The 25,994-nt window shown below is 41.6% G+C and overlaps 1 long non-coding RNA gene across 5 annotated transcripts in view; it reads right to left on the reverse strand.

Moving 5' to 3' along the window:
• LOC107320504 overlaps positions 1–25,994 on the reverse strand; it is a 258,990-nt gene that overhangs the window by 142,150 nt on the left and 90,846 nt on the right. For all 5 annotated transcript variants that reach the window (XR_001558292.2, XR_004308966.1, XR_004308968.1 and 2 more), the window contains one exon: positions 21,677–21,777. This is a non-coding gene — a long non-coding RNA (uncharacterized LOC107320504). The remainder of the gene's footprint in view (positions 1–21,676; positions 21,778–25,994) is intronic.

Raw genomic sequence — 25,994 nt, forward strand, 5'->3', positions numbered from 1 at the left:
CTCCAAAGAGGTGAGCACAAGAGGAGAAGGCACTCATGCCAGGGAGCTGGTGGAAAAGGACGGGCACTATATTTAGGCACATCTGTGGGGACACCTGCCCTAGAGGTGTCCTCTCCTGCCACAATCTTTACCTTGATCACTTAGGCTGCTCTCAATTCTGTGTGCACACTTTGGGCTCATGGATTCCTCTGAGGGAACAGCGTACAATCAGCTTAGAATCACAGAATCATAGAATATCCCAAGTTGGAAGGAACCCACAAGGATCATCAAGTCTAACTCCTGGCTCCACACCACCACCTCAAATCCAAACCCTAAGTATGAGAACATTGTCAAAACATTCTTTAAACTCTTGAAGCTTGTGGCTACAGCTCTATGGAGCCTATTCCATTGCCTGATCACCCTCTGGTGAAGAACACCTTCCTAACACCCAACCTGACCCTCCTCCTCAAACATCACACGCTCCATAGCCTTTCCCATCTTCATAGCCCTGGTTTGGAAACTTTCTCATAACTTTCTGTCCTTCTTACATTGTAGCACCCAGATGTGCACCCAGTGCAGAAGGTGAGCACAGAGCAGGGCAGAACAACAGTGCAGTTACAACATCATCCACAATCCTGGCATGTCTTTGAGCCCTGTATCCAAGTCATTGATGAAAACATCAGAGAGAACAGGCTATAAAATGGAGCTCTATAGAACCTCACTAATGACTGGCCACCAGCCTGATGCAAACCATTTACTGTAAACCTTTGAGCCCAAGCCAGCAGCCAATTTTTTACCCACTGTAATTTTTTTGTTTGTTTGTTTTTTGTCTGTTTGTTTTTTCCTAGTTCTTTGATGGATATTTTGTCCAGAAAGATACTACGATACTGTTAGAAACAGTACTGAAAGCTTTGCTTTCAGTCCAAAAATATCACACTCACTGGCATCCTTTGGTCAACTACATGGGTAACCTTGTCATTAAAAGGGATTGATTAAGTTCATTAAACAGGACTTTTCCCTTGTGGATCTGTGTTGGCTGTGACTACAGCCTGCACTGATTTTAGCTGTTTTTCAAAAACTCCCAGAATAAATGTCCCCAGAAAATTGCCAGGCACCAAAGTGAGACTGGCAGGCCTGGAGTTACCATGGTCTTTTTTCTTGCCCTTCTTGAAAATTGGAACACTTGCCAGCTTCCACTTGGCAGGGAACTTTACAGACCCCACAACCATCATAAAATAATCAAGAGAGGTCTCAGAATTACATCAGCCAGCTCTTCAAGTACTGTGGGACAAAACTCATTGGGATCCATTGTCTTGCACACATCTAGCTGGAGCAGCAAATCCTACACAAGTTTGGGGTTGGCTGGGAGTTTGCTGTTACCATAGTCGTGGTCCTCCAACTCAGGGCACTGGGTGTCCCAGATTCACAGTGCTACAAAATAAGCAGTCCATTGTCCACTGAAACTGTAGTGTCACATTGTCCCAGTTACCACCTTTCTCCCTCATCTGACCCAGTCACTTCCTTCCACCCATGCTCTGTTCCCAGCTCTACCCTAGCAGTGCATCTATGTGGGATACATTTCACAGGACTCCTCTTCAGAAAGTTAAGTAATTCTCAGATGCGGAAAGGTGTGGGTGGGAAACAGAACATATCTCAAGTGAAAGTAGAAATGGGATGTGAGAAAGAAAAACTACAAAATACAACAACAACAAAAGAAACCCCACACATCATAAAACAAAGAGCAGAGCAGAGACAGCGTGCCTCCTGTGAAGTCCTAGGACAGCCAGTTAACAAAAGCTAGGAAGTAAACTTAGTTATTATCTTTGTTGCAGCATCCGCCTCTAATGCTTAGGTATTCTTTGTGTGTAGGAAGGCATCATTCCAGAGCATTTCTGGTTCTAGCCAGAAATCCTCAGCACAGAGCAAGGCAATGATGTGCCTGCCTTGCAAAAGTTCTCAAGGTACAGTCTGCTTTAACATTCCTAAAACTATTCTAGGAAAAGGAGCCTTTCAGCCTCCTTAGGTCACCTTTACTGGACTGGAACACATTCCACTCTTGCTAACACAAACCATTGAAGGGAGGCCATTGAAGGGAAACAGAGACATGACCACTCAGTCCAAACGCATTTGGGAACTGGCAGGTGGCAAAGGAAGTACAAAGCACTTCCTCAGCTTGATGTGTTCATAGCACAGAAGCACCCTATCTCACTCCTAAAGAGTAACGCTGATCTGAGAACCTGTGCAGGTATTGCCTTACCAAAGTCCCATTATAGGCCTAATACTTTCAATTAACTTTTTTTTTTTTTTTTTTTTAAATAAAATATCAGCAAAGTCTTATGCATTTCATAAATAACAAAAGTTTGTATTTAGTTCAGACTCCTAAGAGAAAAGCCCTCTTTTGTTATGGCTAAGCACTGCCCAGTCACGCTACCAGAGTTGCAGGCAGCACACCATCAGCACACCAGTGATTTTTTAGTCAAACTAAAGCAGAGCAATATTTGCTTTCACAAAGCAAAATGCAGCAAACCTCAAATTCCTCAGTTTTCAGAGTACGTAAGCGCTTCCATTATTTTTTTAACGTTTTCCTCTTTTAGTATTTTTAAGTACAACAAACAGTATTTTTTTAGCTACTTCCCAACAACACTGAGACTGGAAACGTGTTTTGTAAGTGATGGCTGAGATTCCTGTTTAATCACAAGTTTTGCAGGACATCAAATAAATCAAATATAAAATATACCAGACTTAGCAACAAAGCACGGTTTTAAGAAAAAAAGAAACAGCAAATCTGTGACCCTATTGAAACACAGTACATTTCCTGTAAGATCAAGAGAGATCTTTCAGCTTTTTCCAGTCCAGTGTTTGGGATTTTGTAATGCAAGATAAGCCTGACATAAAGTCATGGCAGCACCAAAGCAGGGAGATGCCAACATAGCTGAAGGGAAATCAGACTGTGGACAAAGATGACCTGGCAGAAGACCAGCTGGCACTTAGGAGAAATTGACTAGACACGACCCTTGACACACAGCCACCAAATAATTTTCTGTTTTTAAGCTTTATTTCAAACTCATGTTTATCACATCAGCAACTTGTTACTGTACTGACCTGCATCTTTAAGGCTGCTGTACTGTTTACAGGCAGAGCATGAACATTACCAGTAGAAGCGCTCTGTTCCAGAGCTGTTGGTGTGAACCACAGGCTACAGGACTTCTGCTGACAACACTTTACCAGTGGTAAAACACTGCTTGTGCCAAGACTTACTTTCCAAGACAGGGTAGTTACACAGTGGCCTGCTGCCTTCTTCCTCTTTATTCCAGGGTATTGGTATGTGTGTGGCTGATGCTTTTCACAGTAATCTAGATCTATCAATGCACTGAGAAGTTTAGAAAAGGCAGTATGGCTACACACATGCTTGAAGTTAAAGACAAGCACAAGTGCCTGTTGGTCAGAGCCAGCAGGCTTGGCTCGGTCTTTCTGAGCTGCATATCTGAACAGCATTGATTTCAGTCTTACGTACTGAAATCAATGCGTCCGCTTGCAGATTTCAGCCAAAATCAATGGGGTTCAGTCTTAAGCAAGAGCAAGACATCTAAATACTTTTCAGGATCTTAGCTGGTGCATATTTTCAAGTAAGGCTGGAAAAATTGGGTCTGAGTTAGAGAGAATCGATGAAAGAGTCTTCCAAGATACAAGGAGAAGGACAAGCACTGTCTAATGCACCGTCTAACATGCTCTTATTTTATCAGATACAATATTCTAACTGATTTCATCTCAGAGAGCAGGACACGGTGCCTTACATTAGCTTTAAATTATTTTAAAAGAATAAAGAGTTTACATGAAGAATCAAATTCTCCAGGCCTTGTTAGAGCCAGACAAACCACCATGCTGCAGAATGTGGTCCTAAATAGATCAGTCCAAGTTGTGGAGAACAGAGAAGAAGGCAGTTTCAGAACAGAAATGGTGCTCTTTGTGAGAAACCGAGAATGAGAACAACTCAAGAGAAGGCAGAGCAAGAGAGGCATGCTGCCATCTGAAGAATTATGTAATTCCTTCCAAGGAAAACATGCTTTGGTATCTTAGGAGACACAATGAGTAGTATATTTCATACTAGCAAAATTTCAGGAATTTGGAGAAAGCTCTCACAGTAACTTTGCAAAGTAAAGAACAAGTACAGTTTATCAAATATCATCCTTGAAAAGAAGAGAACTTGCCAATTGAATCTGGTCCAGCTGATAATGTTGATACAATTCTTTTAATCTGAGTTGGAAGCTCTGTACTCTTGACCAAAGGAAACTGAGAGAAGACCAGAAGCACTGTGCTAACAGTGAAGTGTGAGCAGGAGGAGGCGAAATCACAGATGAAGAAAGAGAACAAAAGAACAGAAGCAAATAAATCCCCAACAAATTAATAAAGCCCAAGCCTTTTATACAACATGTGGCCCCAGAACCGAAGTCCTGGCTTTCTGTGATTGTTTGAGGTTTCATAAAAGGTTTTGCTTCAGCTAGCATACACAAATTGTACAAGATCCTTCCAAGTCTGAAGTTGCTTAAGACTCCAGGTTTGGCTTCAAACCAATCTTGTAAGTGAACAAGCTTTGACTCAGAAATGGATATATTCATCAGCAAAATCACTGCCATAACAACAGAAGTCATCCAAAATTAAGTGCTTCCATCTTAAACTGAGATCTAACAGATGTCATGGTTAAATCCACTGATTTCTGCCCAGGCTAGCTCACAGTATTTTTCCTCCTCATTCCTTCCTTCTATTTTCATATGGAAGACAACCTTGCAAAGCATCCGTAATGGCCTTTTGTGGGTCTTGCCTTGATAGCCCTTAGCCAGAATACTGTAACATGGAAGGCAAGCAACCAGTATCCTCTCTGCCACTGTGGCTAAGCCTCTCCCCCTTAGAGTAATGTGATTTTGCTCTGCAATTGCCTGTTTGCATGCTCTCTCAAAGTCCTGGTCCAGTAGCCCATTGATACTGGTGAAATCATGATTTTGCAAGGAAAATTCCTTTCTTAGCTTGTTTATCTCATGTTCACATAATCAGAGTGAATACGGCACACATGAAAGTACAAGATGGCCTTGCAAAGACTCCTAACTACCATAACAGACACAGCTCTTTTTCTGATCTCACCTGGTTGGAACTTTTTGGAGCCTATAACAGCTGAGTGCTTTTGGCTCATTCAGCAGCAACTGTATAGCTGAGGCAAGCAACATAGGGCTTAACAAATGCTATTGTTATGGCTTTTCTGCTAGGAATTGGCTCTTGTCAGTAAGCTTAATTCTAGATCAGCACTCAGATGGCAATTAAATTGTAACAGTTCTGCAACTGTTACAACTCTGTTAAACTGAATCTTTCTCTTGGTCCCTTGGCTACTACAGACAGGATGCAGTAGAGGGACTTCACCTATTTAGGCGTGAGATAAGCCCACATCTGCATTGCTTGTTCTGCACCACAGAAATGCAGAACCAGTGTCTCCACGCAGCCTCTGTGCTCTGCCTGAACAACACTGCATGCCATGAGCATCTACACAGTGCACAAACTTTGATCTGACTCCTTGCAAGCCCTTTGAGACACCCATTCCACCCTCTATCCCTTCTACCATACTAATAATTGCCATCAGTAAGCAACAGAAAAAACATTAAGAAATCATTGACAAGTTTTATGTTTTTGTTGCCCTCTTTTTTCCATTTTAATAACAAATATATAAAAAAGAGGTTTTGTTACTTAGATACATTAGCTGTATTATACACTTTATACGTGGCTCAAGACAATTCCTCTTCACACAGTGCAGCCCTGGTAAGCCAAAGGGTTGGATACCCATAGTTTAGAGAACCATGCTCCACCAGATGGTTCATGCTGAACTTTGTAACCTAAATACTTGAGCAAGGCAAAAAGATTTCAGTCATGTAAAACACTGTTTCACAGAAAATTAAAATAAAATAATAAAATAAAATAAAATAAATGAGGTAAAGAAACTGATTTAGAAAATAAAACTCTACAATGCCAAGGAGTCCTGGAGAATAAGCATTAACACCAGCAATGAAAATTGTTGAGAATCTTGAAAGATCCTCTCATAAACCACTGTGAACAGTCTAATTGTGAACAGTCTCCATGGAAAGACTGTCCAGCAGCTGAATTACTAGCCAGGGGCCTAGTGCAGTTCCCTACTTTGTCATCCACTCTCCTTGAGAGCTGAGTAGACAGAAGAAGGCTAGAGATCACACTGCGAGCTTTGAGCAGGCAGCTACTGCTGAAAAACCATCAGAGATGCTATTCCATATTTTCAAAGGAATACTGTCATTATGACCAGACTGCTAATTAATCAAGATGCATTCTTCAGTTAATATGGCTTGCCTGATGCCAGGACAGCTTGGTTAACTTGACCAAGACTGTACTTTTTTTGTACATAATTTAGATGTCTCTTAGCATCTCATCTTTTTTTTTTTTTTTTATATCAAGTATAGTATCCATCAGTGGCATCGTATGCAGTTAAATTCAGTGAAAACACTGAGGCTTTAAAATGCTATGATGAGAAAGGTAGATGCCTCTAAAGACAACAGATCAGATGAATCATAGTGTGAAACTACTGGCTCCATCTCTGGCATTTTGTGCTTGCTACAGTACCAGTGCCAAGAGCAGTGTGTCCAGCTCTTCAGGGCTCTGATGCCCCACAGGTCTTCCAGATCTCACACAGCAGCTTCCCAGTCAGCACAGGCATCACAATACACCAAACAATGCTAGGTTCCCCACTCAGGGGACTTCTGACACATCAGAAGCTGGGAATGGTGGCATGGAACAACACATCCAAGCAGCAAAACACACCTGACCCACTTCACCCTTCACTGCTAGTGCAGCTACAGCACACAGACATTACCAATGAGATAGCTGTAAACAGATTATAGACACCAAACCAAGGAGCTGCAAGGCATACCCCCGCAACTAGATCTACCAGTTGTATACTAGAATATGACATGTAATTTTTTTTTTAGGAAGTGTGCACACTTTGATCCACTTATATTGTGATGTTATTACCAAGTAATTTCATTTTACAGAGGTGACTCCTTATGGTGTAAGAATCTATTTCAGTCTCATTCCAAAAGCACTCATAAATCATTAGTATTTTCTTTTGTTCTTCTTATGTTCTTCTAAGCTTACCTTGCATCTCTCAGTCAGGGAAGTAAAGAGCTGCTAAGGTTGGCACATGGATGCTTTGGTCAAGCACACATTGCTTTTATTCAGAAGAGGAAAAAAAAGTCTGTTCATTGGGGAAGGATGCCTTTTTTCTTCGTCAGGGATTTGTTCAAATAGTGGTATGGTGCTAGACAAGGTGGTGCAGCTGCAAAGCATAACCAAAGAACACTGAAATCCAGACAAAGCTCCTAGGAACCATGCACAATGACAGTCCATACCTAAATGAGGGGAGCAAAGGGCTTTAGAGAGCAGCAATGGTATGGAGAGAGAAGGAGAGCAGGGAAAGTGAAACATTGCAAGTACAAACCCACTTTGCAAGAAAGAAAGATAGGATTTAAGAGATTTAAGGGAGATCTTTCCCCTGTACTATATCAGCCTGCAGTATTGCACAGCCATGGCTGCTATGGGATGCAATTGCTTAATTACAATTGCTTACTAGTGCTGATATGGTGGAAGAAAAAGAGCTTCTGTCACCTCTACCCATCTCAGAAGGAAGCAGCTTCTTGTGAAAACTTCTGACAGTCTATACAGTGTTAGCATTCACTGAGTCCCTTAGTGAGAGAGGTTGTTGAAAATTCAATCATCTCACATTTTCAACTGCAGCAAACCTTTTTCTCTAACCAATACTAAGTTTTTTGTGATGACAGAACAGCTTCAGCAAAACAAGCTCTGCATGCCAGAAGACAGGACAGCCTTCTAAATATAAAATCTGAAGGAAAAATCTTACTTCAAAGAAGGCAGAAAAGGGACCACAAGCTGGTTCACCTACATTCTGAGTAAGCTTAACCACTGCTGTCTGGTGCACAGTTTGAAACAGATCGTTATGAGCTGGGAATATCTGCTCACTGGGGTCCTGCAGGTGAGAGATGCCTGAGAGCCCTGCTGGGTTATAAGGCTGGAGCCAACTGAAACCAAACAGCTGAGTTAGTGCTCAGCAACATAAATTAGTCAGGATTTTCTAGGAAGACTTACACACACATTGAGTTCATACACCTCTGAGCAAAACAGCTGCTGGGTGCGGGTTGAAAGGAGCTGCAGAAGAATCTAATAGGGCACTCCAGCTTCTTTGTCAAACTGAATATGAAAAACACAGTGCAATGGTACATGCATCCCCTGTGGTAGCCAACATGAAACAGATCAGACACTTGCCCCCACTGCCCTGGTACTACTCATTTGAAGACTCTCACTCTGGAAAGTCCTAGGCCAGACACTGAAGGTCAAGGCTGGATGTAACTTGAAGACGTTGCCATAAAGCTGCTTGATACAGCAGCCAAGAAAATGTGAACCCTTTTTAGCTCCATGTTCTCAAAACTTGTCTCCATAGATAGCTAGTGACACATGGAATAGTCACTGTTCTACTTAGTAGAGCTTTTTACAAGCTACAGAGCTGAGAAAAACTCTTGAGTACAGAGTACTTTGAAATAACATCCACCTGCTGGAAGTGGCATTGGCTTAGGGAAAATGCAAATAAATTGAGTCAAAATGCTCCAAAGCTAATGACTCGACATTAAATCGTTTTGTACAGAGAAGACTGCTAGTCTTTTGTAATGGAATGTTTTTCCACTTTTAAACCATGGAAGGTTTCAAAGAAGTAACTTGATAGTAATCGTAATAAAGACATGAGAACACAGTAAAGGCACTGCATTTTTTATAAGGCCAGTCTATAAAGATATTTATAACAGTCAGCACCCTTATAACCTCCAAAATACAGCCCACAAACAACCATGAAATGAATATGCTTGGACGACTGCTTAGCTTAATCCAGTACAAGTCACAATCAATGGAGGGACGTCAGGGATGCTGGACTGAGTCCAGAAGTCAGTAAATGAAAGCACAGTGCAGAACGGTGATCCGAGCAGCCTTCATACAGCAGGCTACGTTATGTTAGACACTGGCTAATCTTCCAAGGGAATCCTCTACTTAAAATCCTCACCAGAGCAGAAACTGCCTCATTTTTGAGCTACTGAAGACATTTCTCAACACCAAAGTCAAGGACCCAAAGCCACAGCCAATGCTTTCCATGAAGCTTAGTGGGTTTACAGCAAGTCTAGACTAGTACAGTATCATTCCCTGCTTTGCAAATGCTACTAAATTGTTTCCACTGTCTCACCACTGTTTCCAGTAAAGAGGGTTTAGCACAGACTAAAAGAAGCAAACAGGAAAACTTCAGTTGCTTAGCAGTACAACATAGAGTTTCTGCGCTCAGCTTGGGCAAATATATTAGATGTAAGAGTTATTCATCTTCTGAGATTGACTTAACCAGAGGCATTATCTTTCAATTATCTCCCTTTAACTTGATAAAAAATGCTAGTAATATATTTATCAGGCACAAAACAATGTGTTTGTCACTGCCTTTAATTATGTGCTTGTCAGAGAAAGCACAAGTAAAAAATGAAGCAAATTATGATACACGGATGAAAAATACTCAGTCAATATCAAGCAATGCTCCTCCATATTCCCCTCAAGAAGGTGCTACTGGTAGTTAAATATTCTTATTGATGATAAGTATAGCAGAGCTCTAGTAAACCGGGAGAAATGTCTTTTTTAAAAATGGGTTGAGTTTTCTAGGTATAACACTATGCTGCATGTAAGGGGAGAGGAGGCTGCTTAAGATGTAGAATTCATTATAGAACCTGTGGTGTGCCCCTGCTGAGCAAATCAATGATCTTGAACAATTAAGAGGTGCTAAATGTAAACGCTCTTTTTTTTTAACCATGGGAAAAAGATGTATGAGCTCTTCTTCAACATGAATTCATTATGAGAGAAAAGCTGTTGATTATCAGCTGCTGTGCATGATGGTAGAAGTGTAAGAGAAGCCACAGGCACCTTTTCACCTTATGCAGCCACTGCCTGACTGGCTCTCAGATAAAAGCTGTGTGGAGGAGACCGTGCAGACAACTACCTACTCCTTTGGGAAGTACCAGAGGTACCCAGCATCCTTTATAATGCATCACTCACTGATGAGAAAACCAAGAGCTGTAACTCAATCAGGACCCACATAGTGATTTGCATGCAGACCACTGCTCCTGGTGCCATGCTACACACTGTGGCATCAACCAGCCATCAACTGCTTCTCACAGCACAAGTATCCCCAGCACACAGTCAAGGCAGCATGGGAGCAATCTAACAAATGAGAGAGAGAAGGTGGGGAAAACATTTCAGTCTTCACTTGAAACATGATGAAAGCACCCTCAGTGCAGTGCCTCCTCCTGAAACTGCCATCAGGCTCCAATCTTTGATCCCTGGCTTCAGCTTTGCACGATTCCTTCATCGGAACCAGCCTGACAATGCAGGGAAAAATGGAAAAGGATTTGTTTGCACTGTACGTGGGCTCCCTGCTCACCTGTTACATGATTCGGTGTTACATAAATGTCCCAAGGTGTCACGTTCCTTAGCTGGGCACTGACCCTTGCAATAATCCAGGTAATGCGACTCTGAGCTGCTGGTGGGACTATTTGTGAGTGTAACTGATGAGCAGGGTAACCACAGAGTGTGTACTTTCTATTTTTATGCATTTGCACACCACTAGATCATCATCTATGGACAGAAAAATCCAGACAGTTTCCATGATCCATTTCCAACCTGGCTAAGCATCAATGGGATCTCAGTATCATTAACCTCCACTTCCTTTTTTCTGATAACCAACATAAAGGGTGATCACATCACAGCTTCACCAGTTCGCTTGTTTTGTACAAGTAGATCATGAGCTTGTGTAAGATTGTGATTAAAAGCCCCAAGAAACCTGAGAAAACTAACACAGACTTCAAAGGGCTCTATAGTTGGCCCTTTTTCATCTATCCTTTTAAAACACTTCTGGCATTTTATACCACACGCTGTATTCAATAAATCTGGTGCCATTTCCCTACAAACCTCAAAGCATTCCCAGATATTATCACTCCAAGATAACAGAGGTAAATATTATTCTGAAGCTGATTTGACAGCTCCTGAAAGCCAGGGAAAAGGATTTACCCAGTCAGTGCCACAGCTGTGACAGGAATCTCGATATTTCCTCCCTACAAAACAGCCTCCCAAGGCACATTTTTTCCATTTATACACTGGACTCACTTTGCAAAGACTGACTGCAACAGGCAGTGAACATCAACTCTGTTTTTCCTGGCACAGCCTGGAGGTGTTCCTCGTGTTGTCCTGTAACTCAGTATTGGAGCACATTGTCCAGTTCTAAGCAAGCCCGATGGTAATGCCAACAGGCCACAGTTGATCCATCAGATAGGGCCTGTTGCTCAGATAGAAGCATTTTTAAGCATAACAGTGCATCAATTCACACAAGAAAGGAAATGTATAGTAGCTGCGAAAAGAGTTTAGAGCTGCTGTATTCACACAAGCAGCAGGAATAGTGCTTGCTTGGAGATCGCACACTCTCCAGATGGATTCCTGTTACCTGATGCTTGGCAATACTGCTACAGAAGACCTCACCCACTGGGAGCCATGTGAACTGCAGCAAGACAATAGGCTTAGAAACACTTCCCTCTTTTTTCTGATGCAGAACAAGTTCACTCACAACAGGAAGCTCACACCTTCTCCTCAGCATTCAAACAGCCCCTGTGGCCAACCAGCACAGAAGTCTTCTCACATCTTCAAACACTGTGGTGCCTTTGTGCTCATGGAAAAAAAATAAATAAAAAATAAATCTGATATTTCATGAAACAAAACAACCTTTGGGCAACCAAATAAGAAAGTGTTTTGTTTTTTTAACAAACACCAAGAAATTAGAACAAACATAGATAAAAATGAAAGCTAACGGAACCTTTTATAAATCTGGTATCACAAAAAAGTCTGGTATCTCCCAACTGGTTTTAAAAGGGCTTGCATCAAAATTATTCCACATGCCTATTACAGGTGAATTTGTACTAAAAGAAATCCTACTGTGCAGTGATTTGCAACGTGATACAGTTCTTCTGAGATATGGGATCTAACTGATCTTGTAGATTACTTCCCAGAAAGGAGTAGCAAAAAGGGGACAGCAACTACTGAAGTAGGGGATCTCTTAGAGAAGTTGTGATAAGGTATCTTGTAGCTTTTTCTACAGATGGCCTCCCTTGCACTTTCAAAGACAAATGATGCATAAAGCAATCCAACTGCTGTTAACTCTAGTCTAGTTTACAGAAAGGGTGGGATTTAGGAAAAGGCAGCACATGGGTGACCCAAAGGTTGCCTATCACTCCTGCATTTTAGTTTCTGATCCATTCCATATGGCATCCAGTGCAAACCTCTGGGAAAGCAGAGCTATTCTGCAGAACATAAAGGACCCTTGGGATTAAACCGTACCAGAGCTTCTATCCTTTTGTCATCTGTTCAAAAGCTCTCCATCATGGAAACTACCTTTTAGTATTCTTGTCTTTCATTTATTTACTTATGCCCAGTATAATCCATGACTAATTCCTCCCAGGTCTGCAAAGAGCAACCAGAGTCCATTCAGGAAAACCTAACATACAGTCTCACTCGACAAATATGGTGGCACTGTATTAACTTGCAAAGATGACTTATTTCCAAGAAAGGGACATAGAACACTAATATTTGTTTCTTGAAACATAGCAAGAATAACATTTCAAAGTGCACAGAAGATAAAACATAAGGTAAGTGTAAGCTCATATTAGCTCAACTGCTTAACCTCATTACACATTTCCACACCACAATGCCTTCTGAAATAATAAATCATATCTTTCTAATTTTCCCAGGTCCTAATAAAGCAAAGAAGCAAAGATGCATTAAGAGAAGCCTACTGCACAGATGTTAACAAACTTAACATTTTCCCAGTTTCATTAATACTGCATGACAAAACCTTGCTTACAACTGAACCTGACCTCACAGACCAGCAGATTAGTCAACAATGACATTTTGGCTATTTGATTTCGTTATCACACAGCCAGAGCAGATCACGCAGCAGGCAGAAGGACTTTCTTCTTATCGTATTTCTTCTTCTTAATCTAATCACCTACAGAGCAATTTACCTACTTATTTCAGATCAAAGTAGCTTTAGTAAACAAAGCTGACACCTTGCAAGGCAGCAGTTACAGATGACTTTCTTAAGTGGAGCAACATGGAATATGGAATAACTGAACTGCAAGTTTAGGTTTTAAAGATAGGGGAACTTTACCAGTGCCAGTGTCAAGGCAACCTTTTCAGCATGTGCTGGTGCACAGACACATGCTCTACACGCTGCCATCAGAAACATTCTCTTTTAGAACAAACAGAAAAAAAGAATACAGAAAATGAGATCCTTAGAGAAATAACAAGCTCTGTTACCTTCTCAGAGTCAAAGGATGTTGACTTCAGCAGCAATAAATAGTCAACAAAGAAGATTTTTATACAGACATCCCATCAGCAGGGATCTCCCATCTTGCAGTAGATTAGTCACCTGACAGTGAAAACCACTGAGATTCCCTCTTTCTCCCCTCTTGGGTGGCCAAGAAAACTTCATTAGAGGTTGACACTGAAGACAGAGAATATGTGGCCATCTGATATTTTCTTATTTTCACATGTTGGACTCTCACATTCCATATTTTGACACTCCTACATTTTGGAATTTAATCTACATTTGGAATCCACCTTCAGATCCTACTTGGCAAAGAAGCCCGGCTTCACCCTAATCACACCAGGAAAGTCAGTGATGGAAAAGCCATGTTACAGGCATATAGCCTCTCAAAATTACACAAACTTCCAAAATAACTTGTCTAGCAGGGTCTCTCCGAGAGGAAGCTCAGGGAAAAGCAATTAGCCTTGCCTCAGGTACCATTACTGTCCAAAGTGGTTATTAAATGTAGCTAATTGCTTAGACAGCCACTAATCCCTGTCACCTGCCCATGCATCCTATTTCATTTTTTCAGCACACTGCAAATAAACCTAACTAGTCAGTGACATCATTTCATTAAGCAAGAAAATTAGGGAAATAATTGGGTAAAAGATTATGATTTATGCATCCATTTCCGACCTAGCAACGAATAACTGTTTTTATACTGTAACATCATAGAATGCTTTCAACAAATGAATCTAAATTTCTGCCAAGCCATACTTCTCACTTGGGCTTTTCTTTCATTATTATGGGTTAAAAAAAGGAAGAAAACATAAATTATAAAAGTGCGTGGGTGGGTGTGTATACACAAAGGAATAGTCACCCAGTTTGTTCTTTATTCATAATAAATCTCTGCATAAAGTGCTAGGTCAGAATGAATTTCAGGTTAAGAACTGAGCTCATAAAGCTGGAAGATTGTTAACAGTTGGCAAAATTACCCTTGGGTCACAGTGTTCGTGGCACCTGTATGCACATTTTCTCCCTTTTATCTTCTAATTTACTGTAAAAGAGTCAGCCTGCTCGATCATTTTATGATCACAAGACGACAGCTATAGAAGAAATGAAGAAACAAAGATGGTAGAAAAATTACTTTTAAAGAAATCAGTTACAGCTATAATTAGTACACAAACTAAAATTTAAACGAGGGAAGAGACTTGTAGTAATCAAGAGAGAATGGCAGGAGCCTGTCTTGGACAAAGAGGGATTCACTGAGCTTATGTATAATACAACTAATTGCATTTCAGGTCCACATGTCCCATCTCAACAAGGTCCAGCTTCACAGTGGTCAAATTGGTGCAACCTGATGTGATGTTCACTGGCTACTGATGATTTAAATCCGATTCCTCTTAGAGGGCAGAAGTGAGGATGCTGCGCAAGAAATTAAGCAGGCTCATGTCATTTGCCCAAGGAAAACCTCTTTCTTGCTGATTTTTGCATCTCAACTAGTTTAAGGGGAAGTCTGACCAACCTGCTGAATGCAGCACAGCCGCATCTGCCATTTATGTACAGAAACTGTAGTAAATCTCACTGCTAGGCAATTAAAACGAAGCCACTGAGAATATATACATACCATCTATAATAAACTCAGAAGCCCTTATTTCTGTCCCTAAGACTTATTAAATATTGGAGTTTTGCAGTCAATATTTATTGCCTTTCACTAGCTCCTGGTGAAACCAAGTTCTCTAAAAGCAAAAATAATGTTCCCTTCATTCTCCATTGGCTGTGAAAACTCAAGCACGCATTTGCCAGCAAATGAAACCTTTCTTCCTGCATGAGTCAGTGCAGCATGCAATCCTGCATTTTGTGACACACTCACAGCCCTGCAGTTCTCTCTTTAGATGAAGGTCACGTCATGGCTGTCCATAAATCTCTGATTCTGACAGTCTCAGTCACCATAGGGTCAAATATCAGTTCATACCCTGCTGACTGAGTGGGAAGCATGTAATATTCCTCCCTCTCTCTCTCATGAGAGTCCATTTGGAGAGTCACAAGGAAGCAGAATGTGTAAATATTTATACTATTTATTAAAATTATAATGCACACAGGACTCAGAATGCATCCTATAAGGCAGTCTGAAAAATACAATGCTCAAAGATCACTCTCCATAGAAGAACAGCTCATAGTCTCATAGTCTCGTGCGGGTTGGAAGGGACCTTAGAGATCATCGAGTCCAACCCCCTGGAATTCGAGCCTCTGTGTAGCAGAGCGGCACTTCTACCACTTGCGCCACAGGGGGGATTCATTACACCCCATACCTGCTCAGCCAGAAGCTGCTGAAGAAGCCAGTCAGATCCTAGCTTTATTGATGACATTTACTATGTAGTAAAGTTGGATTGTTTCACGCTCAGGGGGATGTACCATGCCTTGAAGATTAACTGCCCCCACAGTCATATCTAGGACCTCTTGACAATGTTCTGATTCATCCTAACTTGGCTAATACACAGGGTAGGCAGCCAGTTCAGTTTCACAATTGTACCTTCCTGCAAAATGAAATGGAAAGCACTTCATGTGTTAGTTCCTAAGTTCCAAAGCAAAACAAAAAACAGAACAAAAACAATGGAAGTGAAATATACACTTTGTGCAAGACTCCCAGTCTGGTGCGAAAACTATAGCCCATGGGAAGCTAGAAGCAGGACAAAACATGCTTTCTGTAGGTTTGAATTTGGGAGAATTATATGTTGGAGTTATATACATTGGAATGCACAAGAGCATCTGATTACAAGGCACTGAGAATGTGCTGCAAGATCTGATTTACTAGAGAGGAAGGTGGTCAGAGTTCCATTACTGAGGCAGGAAGATGGAAGTCCACAGACCCCCCTACACAGAGCTCTGTTCTATGTGCCTCCCATTCTTTGCTCTCACTCAGATTTATGTAACCTGTTTTTCCCCTGTTTCTCCTCCAAGAGCTGAATCATTACTGAATATCCCAAGTTAGAAGGGGTCCACAAGAATTGAGTCCAACTCCTGGCTCCACACAGGACCACCAAAAAATAAAAAAATAAAAAAAAACAAAAAAAAACAGATCATGCGTCTGAGATCATTATCCATGCATTTCTTGAATACTGACAGTTCAGGGCTGTGCCCACCACCCTGTGGTGCAGAACCCTCAGCTGTCCCTCCCCTGGCACAGCTCCATGCCATTCCCTCAGGCCCTGTCACTGTCACACAGTGGAGCTCAGCACTACCCCTCCAGTCCCTGTGAGGAGCTGCAGCCACCACGAGGCCTCCCCTCAGTTCCTCTGCTCTGTGCTGAGTGCACCATGGGACCTCAGCTGCCCCTTGTGCCCCTTGTCCTTCAGAACCTTCACCCTCTTCACAGCCCTCCTCTGGACACTCTCTAATGGCTTTGCATGCTTTTATTACTGTGGCACACAAAACTACAAAGCCTCACCTCAAGATGAGGCTGCATCAGTGCAGGGGGACAATCATTTCCCTTGACTAGTTGGCAATGCCCAGGATATGGCCAGCCTTCTTGGACTGTTGTGTTCTATCTGGAACGCAGATGCCTTTACTCTCACTTTTTTGCCAGATAGCCAGAGACTATTTCTGTTTTCAAGCCATCACCTACAGTGATTTTACAGAAAGAACAAGTATTATCCAGCACTACTCAATACCATTAATTACATGTACTACAAATCCTGTTCTCAGGCTCATTCGCCTCCTCCCAGGCTCAAAGAGGAGCCTGACTCACACTTCACCACCAATTCCCACTCTTTCACCACTGAGTTAAGATTTGATGGATTTAAGGATACCACCTGCAGGACAGCCTTTCAAGCCTGTTGGCATACCAACAATTGTTGATTTTACTGGTGCCTCAAGCAACATAGCAGAGAGTACCTCCAGTGCTTTTCAGCAGGAGTGCAGTACCCAGAGCAGCAGTTATCACGCTGCCTTGCTCTTCTCTAGGAGCCTGCTCTGTGGATGGAAGATAATGAAATACCACAAGAAGAGGCTAAAGAGGTTTATCTCCATCAGGCAGCTGATGGACCAGAGTCACCTGCAAATCCTGCCACGCTTTGTCCTGTAAGGCGTCTGTGCTGCTCTGTGAGTTCCAACTGTCACAGCTATTAGTAGTCCTGTACTGCAAACTGCTTCACAGTCACCACAACTTTTCACAAGCCTCTACCGTCCTTTTCATTCATTTCATTCCCTTTTGTTCTTTGTCCTTTTCTGTTACTATGATATGGGATATGATATGGGACTTTGAGGAGGTTCCATGACTCGATTTGAGATGGCATTGCACTGGGGGACCACATAAGCAATGGAAAAATAACCAAAACTATCCAGCAAACTTAAACAACATCCTCACAATTATATTCCTCTTGGCCAATAGGATTTATATTCTTGCATTAGTATGATTTAATCACCAGAAAATAACAGCAGTACACATTTCAACTTACCCCGCAGAATAAACAGAATGTCTAAGTATGATCCAAACTGGCAACGTGAGAAACCTTTGCTAGATGCACAAGAATGAGAAACTGAATTCATCACCTCAAAACAAAACATGTGGAACACAAGAAGAGCCTTTAAACAAGCATGGCCATATTGTATTTTGTTATAAATCTGCTGGAATAAAAAAAATAGGACCACAGCTTGAAAACTCAAGCAGATGGATTATCTTGTCTGACAAGTAAACAAGTCTGTGGATGAATAATTAAAGAGTAATTTTCCAGCACCCTAAGGCATATATTTTTATTTTAATTAAATTCACATTATTATCTGCAATTGCTACACCAATGGTAGTTCTTAATTCTTCGATCTCCTATGACAGATTTTCAGTAGATATTCTGAGTTTCTTCATTGCCTTTTCTAACAACATGCACTTGATACTGTGCTTATACACAGAAAACATCCTGCAGTCCTGATGGTTGCCTACAAAAAGTGAGGGCTCTATCTCTAGTGTTAGTGTAGCTCCTATTCCATACCATTCCTTTCCCTGGATTTTATGTCCAAGGGACAGGGGGATTAAGACTTACCACCTTGAACTGCCAATAGACATAGGCTTTGTGTTTAAGTACTGTACTGAGGGCTAAGAATATAACTTCCCACTTAAGGTCAGGTAGGTCAGTAAGGCAAAGAGAAAGACGAGGAAAAATAAAAGAGGAAAAGAAGGCAGATAGCAAAAGCTAATCAAGTAGCAACAAGAAAAATCAACTGCTTGGCTTATTGTTTTCTTGCATTTGCTCTGCATTCCAGACTGCACGTTCTGCAATGCATACACTTTGTTTATTGATTGCTTACCACTGTTAAATGCAAGGTTTCATTTTCATGTCTTGTCTAGCCCAATATTTACAATAAAAGGCACTATCAAATAGTCACTGGGAAATCAAATCACTCCAGATGAGAAGAAGAATTCTTTAGAGAGAAAATCATAAATGTAAAGAGATAAATAAGTCTAGATTCAGAGCAATTAACACTGCATGTCACCATATAAACAATACTATTTCTACATTTTATACAAGAACTGGAAAGCAGAGAGAAAATCTTTATAAATCCCTTAGAAAAACACATAGCCAATCCTCATTCCTGCTGTAAGATGGCTATAAGTAATACGTAAACAACACTCATGGCCACAAGCACGTATTAGTCATAAAGTAAACATAAGCTGTGGTATATCTGACCTCTTAGCATTATCTTCAAAAGAAAAAAAAAGAAACTTCTAAAATTTTAAGTAAGGAAATGAAAGTTACTTATTGCCCTGAAATATGATACATAGACACTTCTGGGAATGCCATGAGGCACCTCTGCGCATCCTTAGGCATCTAACTGGGCTTTAAAATGTCATACCTTTCATTTAAATGAAGCAAGTTCTGTAATCAGGTTACTGGAAATGTGAAATTGCAAATGCATCAGTCTCTTTGTTCCCTTTTTATCCCAACAGAGGCCTGTTAAGATTTGCTCTCAATAAATCATTTTTATTTTATGAAACGCAGACTCTCTCTGAAATGCATCACAGCATCAGCAGCTGATTGCTAGGTGAAGATTAACTGTTGAGCTCTTGTCTAGATTGCTGAAGTAAACTAGACAGATGCCTTCGTACCAACTGTAAGAGCTCATCAAAGGAAAATTGCACAAGATTATTCCTCTTCAGTGTTCTTTGTCAGGTAAACCTTTGCCCTCTCCCTTCAAATTTTCCTCCCTTTGACACAGGTGGCATCCACTTTCCTCACAAAATACTCATTTCTGTTCATCTCTACTCCATTCTTCCATATTGTTATTTGTCACGTTCAGCCTGCCCAGAGAAACTCTTTGAGTGCAATTCTGTTTGTTTTTTGAGTTATTAAAATGTACAATTGGAAACATTACCAGGCAGACAGCCTGACTCTGTGACTGATAACCGACTTCCCTTCACCCTCTCCTTCCTTGCACTTCTCTATCACGAATCTTGTTTCCACTTTGAAAAGCACAGTGACCTGTGAAGTGCAGTTCTCTGAGTGACTTTGGCACAAGTGTTATAACAACTGTAGCAACTTCCAGAACATAGACAAAAACGTATATACATGTAACACATTGTCTATATGCCAGAAAGCAGGAGGAGGGGAAGGGGCTGGTTGCCAATCCAACTTTCACATTCAGAAAACAAACTGAAAATACATCTTTTTCATTCTATGTCTATCAGTCTGCAAGTAGAATAAAGCAGTGCAACCAGAAAGATGAGTGAAGACCATTATTTCAGCAATTTTGGTCAATCAGATGAGAGTATGCACTTACACAGCCAGATAACTACCTAACACATAAGAATCAACTCCCTTTCCTAGCCATTGCTCTCTAAATTTATATCCCCCTTTAATTCCACAAATCTTGATGGCTCCTAGTTTCTGGGATTATCTTCAATTAAAGATGCTATAAGCAGTTTGGGAGGGGAAGAACAAGCTCCACAACAGCCTCACTGCAGTCTGACTTCAGGTTTAAATTGTAACACTGTCACAACATGTGACCTATTAATATCAAAAAGAAAAACTTCCATATGGAAACTTCTTGCCCTTCTCGTTCACTGCTGAGGCCTGGAAAGTGCCTTGGCCCAAGGAGCCTCAGCGGGTTATGAGCTATTACCGAGAGTAAACACAGCCATGGCAAGAATGCATATACTGTGCAGCTGCATGCCCACATGTAGCTGTAATATGACACAGCTGCTCCCTTCCAAGCTGTTGACTGAGAGGAGCAGAGACACGATGAACTGCCATTAGAGACCAGGCCAAAAGACTGACACTGCTGCTCACTAAGCCAATCTGCCTTACCTGAATTAGAGTCAAGAAACTGGAGAAAAGCCACAGTGATGTGCTGGGGCACTCTGAAATGCAGCAATGAGTCAACCTGAGCTGGCTGCTGAACATCCACCCAGCTATTCTCTCACTCCCCTCCACAACAGGACAGAGGGAGAAAACATGATCCTTCCTTGCACTTTGCCCCTGCTCCCATGTGGGTGCATCCCACGGACTGCAGTCCTTCACAAACACAAAAGCATTCCTCTATAGTCCTCTGTAGCAGAAGGATACATGGCCTTCAAGAAGTGTCCACTGTAGTTTCTCCTATATACTGCAAGGGAATCAATGCTCTAGTGCCTGCAGTACTTCTCTCTCCTGCTCTGGCCTTTGCATTTGCAGAGATGCTTCTCACACTTTTTCTTCCCCCTCTCATTCCTCATTGTTCCAAACCATTTTGCTCTTTCTTAAAATATTTTCAAAGAGATACCACTGGTTTCACTGACAAGCCTGGCTGTATCCTGCAGTGGCTGCTTTGGAATCAGCTAGGACCAACTGCATGCAGTGGGGGGCAGCCCCCGGCCTCTTCTCATAAAGGCCACTGACAGAGTCCCCCCCGCTGACAAAAGTTTGCCACTTAAATGCAAGACAGATGGTAACATTTTTTTTCACGCAACACTACACCATGACTTTGAGAGCTCAAAAGTGTGAGTTGGTGTATTTGGAAGTAAAGGACCAGCTCCCACAAAAAACAGTTAAAACAGACATGGAAGGAGGCATGTACAAGCTAACACAGAGAGTGCAAAACTAACCTATACTGACAACATTCATTATTTACTTACATAGCAGCTTATTCTGCTGTTTTTCATCATCACCAAACAAGCAAATTTGCTCAGTCCTCCCAGTGACAAGTTAGTGACCTTATCCTCCAGTTTAGAGTAAGGAAACCACAGCAAAGTGAGAGATGGTTTGTGCCTGGTCTTACCTGAAATTCACACCAAAGTCCCATTGCTTTCAGTTGCAAGCATGCTCCTTGAGAATTGAGGTCTGGCTTCAATCTGCAGTATTTGTTCAGCAACTCATCACCTGCATGGAAAGAAAAAAAGCTGTAAATGTCTGAAAACAAACAACAATACACAATTAGTAATGTAACATTTTAAAACTACCACCTCATACTTATAATCAAAAACAGCGGAGTTGTGCTCCTTCTGTAACAATAACAAGGAAATGTTTGGATTGCTTCTGTTAGCTAAATGCTGCGTGTTATACAATGAGACTTAGAAAATTAAATTGCTGGTGGTCAGCCCTTAAGTGGGGTCTATGAGAGGCAGAGTCAAGCTCCACCCCTTCTGGGAGCACAGCAGAATTACCTTCACCTGTGCTCCCACAGCTGACTCATTGCTTGCCTCAGATGGTTAATCAGAGGTTCAGGCTGTGACCAACGGTTTCCCATACACATGCAGTTTCCCCATAGTTGTATGAAATGTCTGAAATGCAGCTGTATACATCTTTTTGATATGTCTGTATTTTTTGCTTCAGTCACTCAGCAACTCATTAAGTGAGAACAAAAAGCATACTTTTTGACATAAGAGCAGTCCCATAGGGATAGCAGCCCTCTCCTTTCCTGCACCTTGGATACGTTTCCTTCTTGTTGCAATGAGCTTTAGCCTAGTCCCAGGCTGAGAGAACAGCTTTGTCTTCCTACTGTCCTAATACTTTCCCCATTCTGACAGTGAAAAAATAAACAAGGCTTCAGCTATGCTACTACAGAAATGCTTCACTTGGAATGCAACTGAAGGCATTTAAATTCCTAGCACAGAGCATCTTAGGAAACCATTAGATGCATGAACTTTTGGGACAGAATGATTAAGCAGCAAAATGCAGCAGGTGAAAAGAAACACCTTCCATTACCTATCCCCAGGACAGTTTACTCCTCAGTCATTTCTGCTACCAATACACAACTCAGTTAAACAGAATTCTGGTAGTGCTTTAATCTAATACAACATGTAGCAGCATTTGCTATGATCTGAGAATTCATGCTTGAAACTTTTATTAAAGCCTCTTACTAAACAATATGCAAAACAGCCAGAGCAATTTCAACAGGGTATTTACATGCATTTCAACAGCTGTTCTAAAGTAACAGCTCTTTCTTCCATACAGTTATTTTTTGTGTCTTGAAGTTATGAAGATTTGGGAACAAAATATTCTCACGCAGAACATCAGTACTTGGTAATTAAGCAAGCTGTAAGGCACAGCTCAAGGGTAATGCCAGTGAGGAAGGATTGTCCTCTGACTAGGATAATAGAAAAGACGGAAAATAAACTGGATTTTGCAATGGTTTTCCTGATAGTCTCCTCAAGGCCTTGTTCTATGTCTATAAAACAGGAAGAACAGTGCTCCCTTGTGAAACAGAGGAACTGACCTAATCTGCAGTGTCCAGAGGATGCTGTGAATGCTAGTAACCAGTATTACATACAACTAATATAGTTGAGTTTATTGTGGTGACAGGTGCAATCAATGAACAGCATTAAAACATTTTCAAGAATGCCACAGAAAATATGAAAAAAGCTAGATCTACAGCAGGCTAGAGGTAAGTTGGGGAGAACCAGGTTTATGTATGTGGTTGAATACTTCTCGACCATTTCTGATAAGGGGGATATGGCTTCAGGAAAACTCTTAATGATGCCAAGTTGTCAGGTAAATGTGACTGGCCAGAGGGAGGAAAGAGCATCGTCCCAAACCAAATCACCAAACAGATCACCAAGTGCAACCAAGAACATTTTCGTGGCCCACAGAGCTGACTTGTTCTATGCTGTCAAGATCAAACATGAAAAAAAGATATATGTTAACACTGAGCATCTGCAGCATAGCTTCACAAAGACAGAAATAGAAAATTGATTTAAAAATGATTAAACAATGGTATACAAAATGTACTGATGAAGCAATGCTAAGAAGAAATGCCTGCGCCCAGGATTCACCTATAAGCTGCTGAAAACTTCGAAGGATCACCTCAGTGTACTAGAAAGGTATATAGAAAGCAGCCAAAAAACTTGATAATCTGAAGTACCTTGAGCAATTGGGGGGGGGACCCATGCAAACCTCATGAAGTTCAGCAAGGTCAAGTGTAAGGTTATGCAACTTACAAAGTCAGGGCAATCCCAAGCACAAATACAGAGTGGGTGGAGAATGGATTTAAAGCAGTGTTCAAGAGAAAGACTTAGATGTGTTGGCTGTTTTTCACTCAGAGAGTGATGACACATTGGAACAGGTTGCCAAGGAGGCAGTGTATGCCCCATCCCTGGAGGCATTCAAGGCCAGGCTGGATGTGGCTCTGGGCAGCCTGGCCTTGTGGTTGGTGACCCTGCACACAGCAGGGGGGTTGGAACTGAATGATCAGTGTGGTCTTTTTCAACCCAGGCCATTCTATCATTCTATCTTACTATGATTGATGGGAAGCTCAGCATTAGCTATCTGTGTGCTTGCAGCCAAGAAAGCCAACCATATCCCAAGCTGCATCAAAAGAAGAGTGGGGAGCAGGTTGTGGGAGGGGATTGTCCCCTCTACTCTGCTCTTGTGAGAAAATGAAGCTGCTGGAGCAAGTCCAAAAGACGGCTAGAAGGATGCTCAGAAGGCTGAAGCACCTCTCCTGTGAAGACAGACTGAGAGAGTTGGGGTTGTTCAGCCTAGATAAAACAAGAGGCTTGCAGGAAAGATGGGGATGGATTCTTTGTCAGGGAGTGCAGTGAAAGGACAAGTAGCAATGGCTTTAAACTTAAACTGAAAGAGGGTAGATTTAGATATAAAAAAGAAATTCTTCACTATGGGGATGGTGAGGCACCGGAACAGGTTGCCCCAAGAAGTTGAGGATGCCTCATCCCTGGAGGTGCTCGAGGCCACGCTGGATGGGGCTTTGGACAACCTGGCCTATTGGGAGGTGTCCATGACCGTGGAAAGGGGTTGGAACCAGATGGTCTTTAAGGCTCTTTCCAACCCAAGACATTTTGTAATTCTGTGGTTCTATTACTAGGAATTTGTTTATGTTTTCTCTGAGTTCACAACCTTGCCTGCAGGAAGGAATAACTGAAAAGTTATTCTAGCGGCTTTGAGTATATGAGGTGTGAAACATACCATGTGCAGCTGCCTACTCTGCTACAGTTTTCAATGATGCATAATACCACCTATAAATGTAGACAATCTTTTTTGTTTCCTAAAGGAACAAAAATGCTGTTGACACAATGCTGTGCCCAGAAGAATCCACAGTTGTCTTGTTAGATTACGTTTCTCCTTAGATAAGTGAAATATATAAACACTTCCGTGAAATAATATAGCAAAATTTTAAGACAGGAATAAACTATTATCATTTCAAAATGAGACCCAGACTATAAATAATGGAAATCTGGGAAAAGATTCCTGAACATATGGCTTTGCTTGTCTCAGTAACATGTTGCTGTCTCTTGACTGCACTAATGATGATTAGAACTGTACTATTAACAGAAACTGTGGCCCACAGTGGAGGGTTTGCTGAGACTGGTAATATGGCTGGCATTTGAACAGGACTGGGGAACAGCAAAGACATCTAATATCTGTTACAAATTCACTTGGGTGGATGCCAAATACCTGGTGGTCATAAACATTGGTAGGTTGAGGACTCCTGGTTACAAGGGAGAGAACAGCCACTTACATTACTTGGCAGAGAGATCCGTAGCCTAAGGTCCTTATTTATTACTCTGATTTCCTCTAAATTCAGTCTTTCCTTACTTCTACAAAGGTGAGATTAAGCACAGCAGGACCATGCACTGTTAAAGCAGCCACTTTGGACAACTTGCAAGCAGTACCTTAACAAAGCTAAGGTGTCACTCTGATTGCACTGGGATAAGTTTCCCCTTACCAGTCTGGAATTCGGTTCTCATGAAAAAGCAGTCCCAGACCATGGTCATGTAACATCTGTTTTTACAAAAAAAATAGACAGGAGGCTGACCTTGCCTGCACAGAGGACCAAAGGGCAGACTCCTGAAGTCCCCTGGCACACTTACAATCAGCATGCCTGTTGTTTACAGCTTTCTTTTCAAATTTAGAAACAGGGCCTTTTCTCATCTCACTTGTTCCTGGCTGCAAAAAGGTCTCCAGCTATTTGCGTATGTTGCAGAGGTGCCAAAAGACACACAACACAGCTGGCAGCTACCAGGGGCCTTGGCTCCAGTAGCGCTGCAACTATCCAAACTTTTTTGGAAGCTACTTTATTGCAACAAATCTTTTTCTGGGGACACTTAGATCTGAGAACCTCTCTATGTATACACTTCCTG

The sequence above is a fragment of the Coturnix japonica genome, chromosome 1 (assembly GCF_001577835.2).
Source record: "Coturnix japonica isolate 7356 chromosome 1, Coturnix japonica 2.1, whole genome shotgun sequence".
Classification (NCBI taxonomy): domain Eukaryota; kingdom Metazoa; phylum Chordata; class Aves; order Galliformes; family Phasianidae; genus Coturnix; species Coturnix japonica.